This window comes from Neophocaena asiaeorientalis, unplaced genomic scaffold (genome assembly GCF_003031525.2).
Source record: "Neophocaena asiaeorientalis asiaeorientalis breed wild unplaced genomic scaffold, Neophocaena_asiaeorientalis_V1.1 scaffold7, whole genome shotgun sequence".
Taxonomy (NCBI): Eukaryota; Metazoa; Chordata; class Mammalia; order Artiodactyla; family Phocoenidae; genus Neophocaena; species Neophocaena asiaeorientalis.
Genome location: NW_020185337.1, coordinates 909,940 through 925,754, shown reverse-complemented (window position 1 = coordinate 925,754; position 15,815 = coordinate 909,940). Strand labels below are relative to the sequence as shown.

Here is a 15,815-nt window from a genome sequence, read left to right as displayed (position 1 = left end):
CTTTTTTTTTTTTTTTTTTTTTTTGACTCGTTCATGTGCTTAAAAAAACAAATGTTTAATCTTTTACTTTCAGGGAACCACTATCAACCAGCGTCTTATGGGGAGGAAATATGGTATACGACAAAAAATGGGGAAGAGACTAGACATTTGGGGAAAAAACTCTAAGATGTAAGATATACTACCCAGCTACTTGGATAACTCATAAGGACCACATACAATTATATATACTCTCAACTCTTTGTCCACAATACATTTAAATTTACTTATTTCCCAAAGTATAAATAATTACTAAAAGCTATGTCTATATTAAGGGATTAATAAAAGCAACAGGATATAATTGAGATGTTCAGCTAATAAAGGACTGAAAACATGAAGAAAAGCATAGGGCCAGAGATTATGAAAACGAAGATTATCTCACTACTTCTCTAACTGTGGTCCAAGAATGGTCTTCCTTAGAATCACCTGGGAGCTTTTTTAAGATGCAGAATCTTGGGCCATCCCAGATCTGCCTGTCAGCATATCTACAAGTGGGGGCTGGGACTCTTCATTTTTAAAAACTCCCATGTGACTATTTTTCTGCATTTGGAAAATGAGAACTACCAACCTAAAGGTTCTGAATAAGATTATGGAATGAGGGAAAAACAGAAAGAACCTGGAAAAAAGGTTCTTTAAAATAAAGATAGGAAGGAAGGATGGGAAGGAGGGCGCGAGGGAGGGACAGACCGGGATAAAAACATGGCCTATACCAGGGTTTCTCAACCTCATCACTATTGATACTTTAGGCCAGATAATTCTTTGTTGTTGGGTTCTGTCCTGTGAAAATGTAGAATATTTAGCAGCAGCCCAGGCCCTCTAATCCCTAGATGCCAGTAGCATCCTCCTACAAGCTGTGACAACCAAAAATATTTTCAGACTTTGCCAAATATCCCCCCCGGGGAGTATAATTGCCCCTGATTGAAAACCACTGGTCTACACTAAGGAAACTGATAAAAACAAGAACAGTAAGCTAGGAAGATAATTAAATCTCTAGACTACATATCAATAAAAAACAGTCAAACGAGAGCTGAGATGAGAAGCATGCTAATCCATTATGCTCCACAAGCTAGTTTCCTTGTTAGCAGAAGTCATAAACTGGAAAGTGAGCTAAGGATAATTTCAAAACTTCATTTTCATCTTTCACAACTTGGCATATTTCACACAAAAATTTGTATTTCTGATATCATGAAAAGAAATCTTAACGTCTCGCCATAGCTGTCTGCTTTCCCTCATGGAAACAAGTGGCTGGAGCTGAGATCAGGCCATCTCCTTTGGATGGAGCACTGAAGTTTTCCCTTTATGCTTTACAGATAGGTAAATTCCACACAAAATTCCTGATATAGGTCATTGGGGTTGTAAAAGATTAGAGTGTATCCATATAGTTAAGATTTACATTTAGTTTCGTAGAAATCCGAATTTTATTATCACTGCCACACTTTTTAACTACAGATGTAATTTATGGGGGAGATTAGTTCAAGATGGCGTAGTAGAAGGATGTGTGCTCATTCCCTCTTTTCAGAGCACCAGAATCACAACTAACTGCTGAACAGTCATTGACAGGAAGACACTGGAACTCATCAAAAAAGATACGCCACATCCAAAAACAGAGAAGCTGCAATGAGACGGTAGGAGGGGTGCAATCACAAATCAAATCCCATAACCGATGGGTGGGTGACTCACAAACTGGAGAACACTTATACCACAGAAGTCCACCCACTGGGTGAAAATTCTGAGCCCCACGTCAGGCTTCCCAATCTGGGGGTCTGGCAATGTGAGGAGGAATTCCCAGAGAATCAGACTTCTAAGGCTGGTGGGATTTGATTGCAGGACTTTGACAGGTCTGGGGGAAACACAGACTCCACTCTCGGAGGGCACACACAAAGCAGTGTGTGCATCAGGACCCAGGAGGAAGAAGCAGTGATACCACAGGAGACTGAACCAGACCTACCTGCTAGTGTTGGAGGGTCCCTGCAGAGGCAGGGGATGGCCGTGTCTCACCGCGGGGACAAGGACACTGGCAGCAGAAATTCTGGAAAGTACTCTTTGGCATCAGCCCTCCCAGAGTCCACCACTAGCCCCACCAAAGAGCCTGTAGCCTCCAGTGCTGGGTCAACTCAGGCCACATAACCAACAGGGAGGGAGCCCAGCCCCACCCATCAGCAGACAAGAGGATTAAAGTTTTGCTGAGCTCTGCTCACCAGAGCAACATCCAGCTCTACCCACCACCAGGCACCCTCATCAGGAAGCTTGCACAAGCCTCTTAGATAGCCTCATCCACCAGAAGGCAGACAGCAGAAGCAAGAACTACAATCCTGAAGCCCGTGGGAGGAAAACCACATTCATAGAAAGATGGACAAAATGAAAGGGCACATGGTTATGTACCAGATCAGGGAACAAGATAAAACCCTAGAAAAACAATTAAATGAAGTAGAGATAGGCAACCTTCCAGAAAAAGAATTCAGAATAATGATAGTGAACATGATCCAGGACCTTGGAAAAAGAATGGAGGCAAAGAGCAACAAGATGCAAGAAATGTTTAACAAAGACCTAGAAGAATTAAAGAACAAACAAACAGAGATGAACAATACAATAACTGAAACGAAAACTACACTAGAAGGAATCAATAGCAGAATAACTGAGGCAGAAGAACGGATAAGTGACCTAGAAGACAGAATGGTGGAATTCACTGCTGTGGAACAGAATAAATAAAAAATAATGAAAAGAAATGAAGACAGCCCAAGAGACCTGAGGGACAACATTAAACTCACCAACATTTGCATTACATGGGTCCCAGTAGGAGAAGAGAGAGAAAGGACCCGACAAAATATCTGAAGAGATTATAGTTGAAAACTTCCCTAACATGGGAAAGGAAATAGCCACCCAAGTCCAGGAAGCGCAGAGAGTCCCAGGCAGGATAAACCCAAGGAGAAACACGCTAAGACACATAGTAAGCAAACTGACAAAAATTAAAGACAAAGACAAATTATTAAAAGCAACAAGGGAAAAACAACAAATAACATACAAGGGAACTCCCATAAGGTTAACAGCTGATTTCTTAACAGAAACTCTACAAGCCAGAAGGGAGTGGTATGATATATTTAAAGTGATGAAAGGGAAGGACCTACAACCAGGATTACTCTACGCAGCAAGGATCTCATTCAAATTCGACGGAGAAATCAAAAGCTTTACAGACAAGAAAAGCTAAGAGAATTCAGCACCAGCAAACCAGCTCTACAACAAACGCTAAAGAAACTTCTATAAGTGGGAAACACAAGAAAAGAAAAGGACCTACAAAAACAAACTCAAAACAATTAAGTAAATGGGAATAGGAACATACATACTGATAATTACCTTAAATGTGAATGGATTAAATGCTCCAACCAAAAGACACAGGCTCGCTGAATGGATACAAAAACAAGACCCATAAATATGCTGTCTACAAGAGACCCACGTTGGACCTAGGGACACATACAGACTGAAAGTGAGAGGATGGAAAAAGATATTCCATGCAAATGGAAATCAAAAGAAAGCTGGAGTAGCAATACTCATATCAGATAAAATAGACTTTAAAATAAAGAATGTTACAAAAGACAAGGAAGGACACTACATAATGATCAAGGGATCAATCCAAGAAGAAGATGTAACAATTATAAATATATATGCACCCAACATAGAAGCACCTCAATACATAAGGCAACTTCTAACAGCTATAAAAGAGGAAATCGACAGTAACACAATAATAGTGGGGGACTTTAACACCTCACTTACACCAATGGACAGCTCATCCAGACAGAAAATTAATAAGGAAACACAAGCTTTAAATGACACAATAGAGCAGATAGATTAAATTGATGTTTATAGGACACTCCACCTGAAAACAACAGATTACACTTTCTTCTCAAGTAATATTCTCCAGAATAGATTACATCTTGGGTCACAAATCAAGGCTTAGGAAATTTAAGAATACTGAAATCATATGAAGCATCTTTTCCGACCACAACGCTATGATTTTAGAAATCAATTAAGGGAAAAAAACATAAAAATCACAAACACATGGAGGCTAAACAATACATTACTAAATAACCAAGAGATCACTGAAGAAATCAAGAGGAAATCAAAAAATACCTAGAGACAAATGACAACGAAAACATGACGATCCAAAACCTAGGGGATGCAGCAAAAGCAATTATAAGAAGGAAGTTTATAGTAATACCATGCTACCTCAAGAAACAAGAAAAATTGCAAATAAAGCATCTAAACTTACACCTAAAAGAAACTAGAGAAGGAAGAACAAGCAAAACCCAAAGTTAGTAGAAGGAAAGAAATGATAAAAATCAGAGCAGAAATAAATGAAATAGATACAAACAAACCAATAGCAAAGAACAATAAAACTAAAAGCTGGTTCTTTGAGAAGATAAACAAAATTGATAAACCTTTAGCCAAACTCATCAAGAAAAGGAGGGAGAGGACGCAAATCAATAGTATTAGATATGAAAAAGGAGAAGTAACAACTGACACTGCAGAAATACAAAGGATCATGAGAGATTACTACAAGCAACTCTATGCCAATAAAATGGAAAACCTGGAAGAAATGGACTAATTCTTAGAAAGGTATAAGGTTCCAAAAATAAACCAGGAAGAAACAGAAAAGGTGGACAGACCAATCACAAGTAATGAAATTGAAACTGTGATTAAAAATCTTCCAACAAACAAAAGTCCAGGACCAGATGGCTTCACAGGTGAATTCTATCAAACATTTAGAGAAGAGCTAACACCCACCCTTCTCAAACTCTTCCAAAAAATTGTGCAGGAAGGAACACTCCCAAACTCATTCTATGAGGCCACCTTCACCCTGATACCAAAACCAGATGAAGATGCTACAAAAAAAGAAAATTACAGACCAATATCATCAATATTGATGAATACAGATGCAAAAATCCTCAACAAAATACTAGCAAACAGAATCCAACAACACATTAAAAAGATCATATACCATGATCAAGTGGGATTTATCCCAGGGATGCAAGGATTCTTCAATATATGCAAATCAATCAATGTGAGACACTGTATTAACAAACTGAAGAATAAAAACCATATGATCATCTCAATAGATGCAGAAAAAGCTTTTGACAAAATTCAACACCCATTTATGATAAAAACTCTCCAGAAAGTGGGCACAGAGGCAACCTACCTCAACATAATACAGGCCATATACGACAAACCCAGAGCAAACATCATTCTCAATGGTGAAAAACTGAAAGCATTTCCTCTAAGATCAGGAACAAGACAAGGATGTCCACCCTCGCCAGTATTATGCACATAGTTTTGGAATTGCTAGCCACAGCAATCAGAGAAGAAAAAGAAATGAAAGGAATACAAATTAGAAAAGAAGTAAAACTGTCACTGTTTGCAGATGACATGATACTATACACAGATAATCTTAAAGATGCGACCAGAAAACTACTAGAGCTAATTGATGAATTTGGTAAAGTGGCAGGACACAAAATTCATGCCCAGAAATCTCTTGCATTCCTATACAATAACAACGAAAGATCAGAAATAGAAACTAAGGAAACAATCCCAGTCACCACTGCAACAAAAAGAATAAAATACCTAGGAATAAACCTACTTAAGGAGGTAAAAGACCTGTACTCAGAAAACTATAAGACACTGATGAAAGAAATCAAAGATGACACAAACAGATGGAGAGATATACCATGTTTTTGGATTGGAAGAATCAATATAATGAAAATGACTAAACTACCCAACGCAATCTACAGATTCAATGCAATCTCTATCATATTACCAATGGCACTTTTTACAGAACTAGAACAAAAAATCTTACAATTTGTATGGAGACACAAAAGACCCCAAATAGCTAAAGCAATCTTGAGGGAAAAGAGCGGAGCTGGAGGAATCAGACACCCTATTTCAGACTATACTACAAAGCTACAGTAATCAAGACAATATGGTACCGGCACAAAAACAGAAATATAGATCAATGAAACAGGATAGAAAGCCCAGAGATAAACCCACGCACCTATGGTCAGGTAATCTATGACAAAGGAGGCAAGGATATACAATGCAGAAAAGACAGTCTCTTCAATAAGTGGTGCTGGGAAAACTGGACAGCTACATGTAAAAGAATGAATTAGAACACTCCCTAACACCATACACAAAAATTAACTCAACATGGATAAAAGACCTAAATGTAAGACCATACACTACAAAACTCTTAGAGGAAAACACAGGAAGAATGCTTTTTGACATAAATCACAGCAAGATCTTTTTTGACCCACCTCCCAGGGTAATGGAAATAAGAACAAAAATAAACAAATGGGACCTAATGAAACTTAAAAGCTTTTGCAGCGCAAAGGAAACTATAAACAAGATGAAAAGACGACCCTCAGAATGGGAGAAAATATTTGAAAACGAGTTAACAGACAAAGGATTAATCTCCAAAATATATAAACAGTTCATGCAGCTCAATATTAAAAAAACAAACAACCCAATCCAAAAATGGGCAGAAGACCTAAATATACATTTGTCCAAAGAAGACATATAGATGGCCAAGAAGCACATGAAAAGCCGCTCAACATCACAAATTATTAGACAAATGCAAATCCAAACTACAATGAGGTATCACTTCACACCAGTTAGAATGGCCATCGTCAGAAAATCTAGAAGCAAAAAATGCTGGAGAGGGTGTGGAGAAAAGGGAACCCTCTTGCACTGTTGGTAGGAATGTAAATTGATACAGCCACTATGGAGAACTGTATGGAGCGTCCTTAAAAAACTAAAAACAGAATTACCATATGACCCAGCAATCCCAGTACTGGACATATACTCAGAAAAAACCATAATTCAAAAAGACACATGCACCCCAGTGTTCACTGTAGCACTATTTATAATAGCCAGGTCATGGAAGCAACCTAAATGCCCACTGACAAATGAATGGATAAAGAAGATGTGGTACATATATACGATGGAATATTACTCAGCCATAAAAAGGAATGAAATCGGGTCATTTGCAGAGACGTGGATGGACCTAGAGACTGTCACACAGAGTGAAGCAAGCCAGAAAGAGAAAAAACAAATATCATATATTAATGCATGTATGTGGAGTCTAGAAAAATGGTACAGATGAACCAGTTTGCAAGGCAGAAATAGAGACACAGATGCAGAGACCACACCTATGGACACCAAGGTGGGGAAAGTGGGGGGGTGGAGGGCAGGATGAACTGGGAGAGTGGGATTGACAATATATACACTAATATGTACAAAATAGATAACTAATAAGAACCTGCTGTAAAAATTAAATTACATTTTTTAAAAAAGTCATGATCATGGAGTCACAGAGCAACATTAAGTTCTGAAACATGCTCATGAAAATAAAAGTGTAATTTACAAGCAACGCAGGCACAGCATGCTAGAGAGGTTCCCGCAGCCTGGTGTAATCACAGCCACGGATTTACAATGCACAAGCCATGGCCAAGTGTCCTACCACACCCAAAGGGTGTGTCCACTGACTGACAAGTATGTTATTACACTCATAAAAGAACATGAGTAACAGCTGACCGATTTCGATATTCTTATATTAAAATTCAAACTGGGCTTTCTACAATAGGTTTCCTTACTAACCATCCATTAAGAAGAATATTTGTTCCTGGGATGAAACGCACCCCCCCCCATAAAATAATCTTCCTTCAGCTGTGTGCCTGGCACTGCTCCCCATGGTCAACTTCCTGCTGACACCACCTGGAGGGAAAAAGGTCCACACCCCCAAGTTTACAGCCTGTTTCTCACCTTCAGAAGTTAGACCTTTTCCCCTATACCAGGAATGGTAGCCTTGCGTCCAGTCAACTTAAGTGCAGAATTAATCATGACTACGATCTAAAGGGATTTCCAGGTATGACCTGCATAGAATGACTTCAATCACGAGTGTAGTTTCACACCATTCAGTTATATAGGCACTCAGCTTTCTCATGAATGAAGGTCTTCTAAATCCTCCCTGGTAGCATTGTCTTTTTTTAGCTGATAGGCTTCTTCATTTCCCAGAAATGGGGCTGCAAAACTGTCTTTGTGTTTATGGCCATGAACACAGCATTGCTTATTTCCACTTCACTCAACAGGCCACTCGAACATGGATGGAGAGTTTCCGTCAATTTTGGTGAAGACAGGTTCTTCTCCCTTCTGAAATCAGCACTTCTCCCTGACTCTGACTTTGGGTTATACGTGGATTCCGCTGATTTAGTTAATAATCTTTGGAATTTACTCCACTAAAGCTCCTCAACCAAAACTTCATCTTAACCTACTCTTCTTGGGTTTGCCTCACTCCTTTGTTTTCTCTTCTTTCCATTCCCTGTTATCCTTGTCTTCTTTTTTTACACTTATTTTGGAGGCTGTTCCTCCAGTTTCGTTCCTCCAGTCCTTTTACTCTAGGTCAACTCATCCTAGCTTCTCTTGACTTTGAATTTAACGCACCACTACAAACTATCTGACCAGGGCTAGAACTCCCACCTTAACAGCAAAAACAGCTGTCCCCAAATGTTGTCCCCCCCATGCTTGCAACAAAAATTGTGGTTAAATAAGCATAATCAAGAAAACACTTAAAAATTCTCATCAAGGAAAGAAGAGGTACGCAAAGCTTTTTCTTATCATTTAAGAAGTTGCCAAATTATGCTATACAAGTCAATATGAGATCAAGACTTATATGTTTCTTGGAAACTACACCTTCCTGGTGCAGGGTTGAAAAATAATACTTGTACTAGAACTTTCTTAAAATACCATCCTTGGAATCTTTGTTACGGTTATGGGATTGGTTTTAAAATGAAGCCCATTGTGACTTTAATAACTGTATAACCAAACTTAGAGTTTTTTGCTAAATTCAGCTTAGTAATGTATGAACAAGGTTTGACTTCTTATTCATTCATTCATTCATTTATTCCATAAGCATTTATTAAGCATCTATGTGCTAAGTGCTCTGGATATGAAGGCAAAAGGATAACTCTGTTCCCAAGAAATTCAAAGACTATTTGGCAAGAAATACTTATAAACAAGTAAGTACAATAAAATCTGTGAAATGCTACAATAGAGGCTTTGGAAGCACAGAGGAGGTAGTAATGAACTTGACCTAAGGAAGTCATAAAAAAGCTTTAAAGGAGAAGAAGTCTTAATAAATTATATACATACAGAACATCTCAGAACTGTGTAAAAGACTGATCTGTGAAGGGTACAATTTATGTAGAGTTGGAGGTGATGAATTTTTTGAAGTTGGTCTGAAATGGGTAATAGGGATTCATTAGCATAGGGGAGGGATATGTAGGCCATTTAAAAACTGTGTGGACAAAGGCACAACCAGAAGGTTGTGAAGAAGTAATCAGAATGGATTTTCAAAAAGGAAGGGAAGTGTCAAGGAGTAAGGAGAGATGGGGATGAGGTAGGTGAGTATGTAGAGGGCCAAAATCAGGAAGGCATCCAAAAATTCCAGAGTGGTAGGCATATATCCAGGAAAGGCAAAAACTCTAATTCAAAAGGATACATGCACCCCAATGTTCGTATCACTACTATTTACAATAGCCAAGACATGGAAGCAACCTAAGTGTCTATCAACAGATGAACGGATAAAGATGTACACAATGGAACATTATTGTTATAAAAAGAATGAAATAATGCCATTTGCAGCAACATAGGTGGACCCACAGATTATCATACTCAGTGATAAGTATGTCAGATAGAGAAAGGCAAATATTATATCACTTATACGTGGAATCTAACAAATAAGATAAACAAATGTATATGCAAAACAGAAACAGACTCACAGATATAGAAAACAAACTTCTGGTTACCAAACGGAAAAGGGCAGAGGGAGGAATAAATCAGGAGTATAGGATTAACAGATACACACTACTATATATAAAATAGACAGCAAGGATTTACTGTATAGCACAGGGAACTATGTTCAGTATCATATAATAACCTATAATAGGAAAGAATCTGAAAAAAAAATGTATAACTGAATCACTGCGCTATACAACTGAAACTAACCCAATATTGTAAATCAACTATATTTCAATAAAAATTAAAAATTCCAGGGTTTTGTTGGACACAGACTATTACATAGGTGATGGGCAAAATAATGGTCTCCTGAGGATGTTCACCTCCTAATCCCCAGAACCTGTGAATGTGTTACCTTACAGGGCAGAAGGGAGTCTGCAGGCTTAACTAAATTTAGGATTTTAAGATAAAGTAATTATCCTGAACTGTTCACGTGGTCCCAATATAATCACAAGGGTCCTTGTAAGTGAAAGATGGAGGCATGATAGGCAGAGAAGAGGATGTGACAACAGAAGCGAAGTTAGAATGCATTGAATCTGGCTTTGAAGATGGAAGGGGGCTAGGAGCATCCGAATGCAGGCAGCCTCCAGAAGCTGGAAAAGGAAAGGAAATGAATTCTCTCCTTGAGCCTCCACCAAGGAATACTGCCTGCTTACACATTGATTTTAACTCAGTGAGATCCATGTTGGACTTCTGACATCCAGAAGTGTAAGATAATAAATGTGTGCTGTTTTAAGCTTGTGTTGCTTTGTTATAGCAGCAAGAGGAAACTCATACACTTAGGTGCATAGGCGCCTCCTTCTTAGCCTTCCTATGTCTGGTGCAAATGAGAGGCCTTTGCTGTGCCTGAAGAAGGGAGCCCTGTCACTCAAACCACCAAGGGGGACTTGGCAGGAACTGTCCCACAGCAGTGAACCAGAAGGAAGAGTCAGGGGTGGAGAAGTCGCTGACCATGCGGAGGGCACAGCTGGGCAGGTGGCAGGACCAATCACATAGGATGATGCCCAGAAGTGGCTCAGAACCCTACAAGGGGCTGGGGAGCAGGCAGAGGCAGAAAGGGGTGTGTGTGGGGTTGAGAGCAAACCAGCATTGTGTCCACTGCTTTAGGATGAGTCACAGGATCCCGTTTATTTTGAATTTCAAATAGCCCGAGGGGAGGACTCAGATTTTGTTTTTTAAAGAAAATAAATCAAACACTTTGAGAAGGACTGACCCACTGGCTATGAAAGCCTGTGTGGGAACGGGGCAGTTAGTGAGCCTTAGAGTAAATAAATCAAGTAAAGCTAGCTTCTTTAACTTTTATTTTGAATCTGTTTTCGACTCCAGAGTATTTTAATAAAATCTTTTATATCATATTTAAAGCCTGATAAGAACTTTTCTTTAACCATAAAACAGCTGGAAAGCCAACAACAGTGTCACCACTAATATTATCTGAAAACGTTTAATGATGTGGCCCAAACTGACTCTACTGAGTAAAGATGGAGAAGTGGGTCAAGAGGTTTTACTGTGAAGAACAAACATTGCGCACTGAACAGACTCGCTTGAGGGCCTGGAAGACACCGGGCACACAGATGTTTCCTTCTAACTCACATAAGCGTGAGAGGAGACCACCATGGTGGGGCCTGGGAACTGTGAATGTGGGCACGAGATGCAACCCCAGTTCCCTTCTCTCTGCTCCTGCCTGTCCCCAGAGGGTACAAATGTCTACACATGTCCAGGGTGTGTCCAGGGGGCACATGAGCAGAAGTGAGGTGACACTGAGGGTGGCATTTCTAAATGTGTTTCTTCTCTTGTAACAAATCACAAACCTCACCAAGGTCCCCTCTTTTCCCTCTCCATTTCCTTCTCAGGATTATTCCCACCTTCTCTCTCTTATCCTCCTCTTATTTCCCCAATACAGAATGTCAGGGTCACTGTTTCAGGACCTGTCCTCTCTGGGGATAAGGAACCTACTTTCACCTTTGAGTTCTGAACACTCTGCCCCAGAGATGTGTAGCATTTAAATGTACAGCTTATTCAATATGCTTAAAGTTTTAGTGAGGCACAAAACTAGTACAGTCAGTGGACTAAAAGCTAACATGGCCCTTTATAAGGCTATGTTAGGGCTGGCAAGAAAAATGCAAATACATTAACTTAAAATATTTTTAGGGGACTTCACCTGGTGAAGAAATATTTACCAGATGGTGGTTACTGATTCACTTGAGAAAAATAAAAATAACATTAAATAGAGAGAAAAAACTAAAGGGCTTTAAAAAAAACCAATGAAAGGTTTTTCTTATCCTAAGAAAAATGCTGCCAATGTTATAGCAAGCCCTGGAACAGTGGTTCTCTGCTCTGATGAAGTGATGTACAATGTCTAGAGTTTTCTAAAATCAAGATGCTGCCCATGCTCCATCCACATTTACAACATGAGAGCCTCTAGGTGCAGGGCATGGGTGAGTGTGTTTAAAACAAACACTTGAAGTGCTGGAGAGGGTGTGGAGAAAAGGGAACCCTCCTGCACTGTTGGTGGGAATGTAAATTGATACAGCCACTATGGAAAACAGTATGGAGGTTCCTCAAAAAATTACACATAGAGTTGCCATATGATCCAGCAATCCCACTCCTGGACATATATCTGGACAAAACTATAATTCAAAAAAATACATTTACCCCTATGTTCATAGCAGCACTATTTACAATAGCCAGGACATGGAAGCTTCCCTGGTGGCACAGTGGTTGAGAGTCCGCATATACACACACACACACACACATATACATATATATACATATATACACACATATTTACATACAATGGACTATTACTCAGCCATAAAAAAGAATGAAATGCCATTTATAGCAACATGGATGGACCTACAGATTATCATACTAAGTGAAATAAGTCAGAAAAAGAAAGACAAATACCATATGATATCACTTATACGTGGAATCTAAAATATGGCACAATGGACATATATACACTACCAAATGTAAAATAGATAGCTAGTGGGAAGCAGCCACATGGCAGAGGGAGGTCAGCTTAGTGCTTTGTGACCACCTAGAGGGGTGGGATAGGGAGGGTGGGAGGGAGGGAGACACAAGAGGGAAGAGATATGGGGATATATGTATATGTATAACTGATTCACTTTGTTATAAAGCAGAAACTAACACACCACTGTAAAGCAATTATACTCCAATAAAGATGTTAAAAATAAATAAAAAGAAAAAATAAATAAAAATTTAAAATATGGCACAAATGAACTTATCCACGAAACATAAACAGACTCACAGACATAGAGAACAGACTTGTGGTTGCCAAGGCAGGGTGGGGTGGGGTTGGGGAGGGATGGATTGGGAGCTTGGAATTAGCAGATGTAAACTATTATACATAGGATGGATAAACAAGGTCCTACTGTATAGCACAGGGGACTATATTCAATATCCTGTGATAAACCATAATGGAAAAGAAAATGAAAAATAATGTATACATAACTGAATCACTTTGCTGTATACCAGAAACTCACACAACACTGTAAATCAACTATACTTCAATGAAAAAAAATTTTTAAATAAAAATGGAACAAAGACTTGACAGATGAGTTAGAGAGGCAGCAAGAACTGAGAACAATCGCCCTACTGGATTGCTGATCACACAGTCCTCCCCATTCCCATCATTTATCATTCTTATGTGGTATAACCTTTAGAATCTGGCTTAAAATTTCTAATCTGACTCAACTTTACCTAAAAATATGAGTATTTACAGAATGGAAAAGTGTTTTTGCTCTATGGGATTTAAGTTTTTGCTTTAAAAAAATGTAGGGCTTCCCTGGTGGCACAGTGGTTGAGAGTCCGCCTGCCGATGCAGGAGACACGGGTTCATGCCCCGCTCCGGGAAGATCCCACATGCCGTGGAGCAGCTGAGCCTGCGTGTCCGGAGCCTGTGCTCTGCAGCGGGAGAGGCCACAACAGTGAGAGGCCTGCATACCACACACACACACACACACAAATGTAAAAACAGACCTAATTAACATATGCAAATGTTTCTAAGTAATTAACATGAAATGCCTGTCATTTATATGGCAAATGAAGATGTAACTGTCTGAATTTTCACTGGTGAATTAGTCTAATTTTAGGATGAAGAACAGCTTGGTTTGAAGATTGATAGATTAAGAAAACTGTATGTTGAAAGAAATCTTCGATTATTTAAAAATTTTTTAAATTGTTCATAAAGGTGTCTCTCAGTTTCTCTGGTGATGCTGAAGTGAGTTCTGAAGAGTTTCCAGGGGAGACAGCAACGTGCTGGGGCAGGTCAGAAACTGAAGGGAGATGTCAGCAGGTCGGCTGCTAGCAAGTGGCCCCGCGAATCCCAGCCTGACTTCACAGACATTTCGTAGTATCTGTCACAAGAGCTACAAGAGAGACAGACAAGGCATGCATTCTGAAGGGACCAACCAGAGCTGCCTCAGCCGTCCTCAGGCTAGAAACACTTTAAAAGTCTCTAAGGTGGCCAGAAAGCTTTAAAGTTGTATTCAATTTTTTGGTAAGAATAGGAAGGGCTGATTTTCATAGTCCGAGTTCAGAGTGCCAACATCAAACGAAGAATGCTGTTCACTGATGGATGCTGATGTCGGAATGGAGGTGGTCTGCAGGTAGGGATGAGTGTGGGTCTTCTGAAGGATTTCATGATGCAGAGCTGCTCCTTTCCAGACTATGTCCCAAGCAAGTGTCAGTACGTGCCATAGGACCATTCGATGGGATCGATGCACAGCGAACACAACCGGGATGAACACCCCCAAATATGGAGGGACGGAGTTAGAGAATGGCATCCTGACATGCCACCATCTTGTTGCGAGAGACACAAGTCAGGAAGTTGACACTGCTCTAAAGCAAGGAGAAAGCTCTAGGGATGTGTCCCACTGTCAACACCGAGGCTACACTTAAGTACATCGTTGTAAATTTCGAATGCTTATCTGGCCCATAATAAATGTCTTCTTTCTTAGAGATTAGCCCTTTGAAAACAAGGCCAGTGCCTGCCTTCTCCTGGCTACACTGGCAACATTGTGGGGAACACCTGGAATTTAGGAGGAATGTGATGGATATTTGCTGAATGAAGAATCAATGGATGGATTCATCAGAGATGCACTTTCTAAATATGATGATCCTCCCCTCTACAAACCAGATTAATCTTAATACAGAAAATAATTATACGGTAACAGTAACTGCTTAGTGTCCTCACTGTTTAAACATATTTTACGTTATTATGCTCTCAAAACAAATACCGTACAAAACAAAACACTTGGAGGAATACAGAACAATTACATCTTGGAGTTTCTTGTTTTCATGACCTAACTCAGCAACTGGCTTTACATTGTTGTTGGCAGATCTACTTTTCAAAATAATGAAGCAGCACATTCAGAAGAAACCATTTTTACTGGCTCTGCTAGTTCAGCTTTGAAGAGCCTCTTCGTCAAAATGTAAATCATTATTTTTTAGTCGGCAAACGTCTTGACTCTACTTCCATCTTCATTCCCCAAATTTATTACAGAGAACTTTCTTTTCCTTTATTAATCACTGTGATGAGTATGTATTTTATAACTTGATAAATCAATAAAAATATTTTAAAAATCTGTTAGAATTGGGTTAGCTGTTAAAAGGTATGCTATCTGTCCCAGAAAAATCATCACCAACGATACTAAATATCACACTTATTGATTCCTGAAGATTGAAGGGCTGATTTATTTTTTTTTATTCGATTGGAATATAGATGATTTACAATGTTGTGTTAATCTCTACTGTACAGCAAAGTTATTCAGCTATATATATATATATATATATATATATATATATATATATATATATATATATATACTTTCTTTTTCATTTTCTTTTCCATTATGGTTTATCACAGGATATGAAGTGCTGTTTTCCAATAGACAGTTGAATGGCTTTCTGTACCTTTCAGA

At 39.1% G+C, this 15,815-nt stretch overlaps 1 protein-coding gene across 1 annotated transcript in view; it reads right to left on the bottom strand.

Moving 5' to 3' along the window:
* The window catches only part of NR3C2 (nuclear receptor subfamily 3 group C member 2), a 367,875-nt gene that overhangs the window by 91,017 nt on the left and 261,043 nt on the right, over positions 1-15,815 (bottom strand). The gene's annotated exons all lie outside the window — the stretch shown is intronic.